This window comes from Echinops telfairi, unplaced genomic scaffold (genome assembly GCF_000313985.2).
Source record: "Echinops telfairi isolate 266 unplaced genomic scaffold, ASM31398v2 ScPeMD7_22;HRSCAF=79, whole genome shotgun sequence".
NCBI classification, from domain to species: domain Eukaryota; kingdom Metazoa; phylum Chordata; class Mammalia; order Afrosoricida; family Tenrecidae; genus Echinops; species Echinops telfairi.
Window position 1 is genome coordinate 14,145,069 of NW_022103919.1, and position 946 is coordinate 14,146,014.

The following is a 946-nucleotide window of genomic DNA, read 5'->3' on the forward strand; positions in this document are numbered from 1 at the left end:
CATTTTCCCCCAGGCAAGCATCCATCAAGCAACTGGCTCTGAGTTAGTGCACCCAGTGGCATTGTTTGGGAAGGTTCTCTCTGGTCACAGTGAATTTTTTCATCAGCAGTTTTGCTGGAACCTCAGTTTTTGCGATGGCTGATTTAAGAGAACAGCGTGTAGCTGTGAGATTGTGTTTCCTGCTTGGGAATAATGCCGCAGAAATTGTTGTAGTGTTATACTTACCTGGCAGGGGAGATACCATGATCATGAAGGTGGTTTTCCCAGGGCGAGGCTTATCCATTGCACTCCGGATGTGCTGACCCCTGTGATTTCCCCAAATGTGGGAAACTCGACTGCATAATTTGTGGTAGTGGGGGACTGCGTTCGTGCTCTACCCTGGAGAAAAAAAAAAAGAAAGAAACTGTTGTAATGTTGAATACAGTTGACAAGGACAGCGCTCCGGGAAAAACTCAAATGTACAAGTGCTTTGCTCATTTCAAAAAAGGGGAAAGGGCGATTGATGACAAACCTCATACTGGATGTCCATCAACTTGCTAAATGGACAAACATGTCGACAAAATTCAAGCACTTGTGCTCAAGTACCAACGATGGACCGTTGAAGAGATGGGGAAGTTATCTGAACTGTCTTGGAGCTCAGTTCAGTGAATTTTAACAGAAGATTTTGGAAGAAGGGTCACTGACAAATTGGTTTGTTTGTTTTTTCTTTTAAAAAAAATCATTTTATTAGGGACTCATACAACTCCTATCACAATCCATACATACATCAATTGTGTAAAGCACATTTGTACATTCATTGCCCTCCTCATTCTCAAAACATTTGCTCTCCACCTAAGCCCATGGCATCAGCTCCTCATTTTTTAGCCTTCCCTCCCAGCTCCCCACTTGCTCATGAACCCTTGATAATTTATAACTTATTAGTTTGTCATATCTTGCCCTGTCCGAC

At 42.8% G+C, this 946-nt stretch overlaps 1 non-coding gene across 1 annotated transcript; it reads left to right on the forward strand.

Annotated features, from left to right (window-relative positions):
- Positions 1–217: 217 nt before the first annotated feature.
- On the forward strand, positions 218–381 carry LOC115869182. Its single transcript, XR_004046044.1, has one exon. It is a non-coding gene; the product is annotated as a U1 spliceosomal RNA (small nuclear RNA).
- The last annotated feature ends 565 nt before the right edge of the window (positions 382–946 follow it).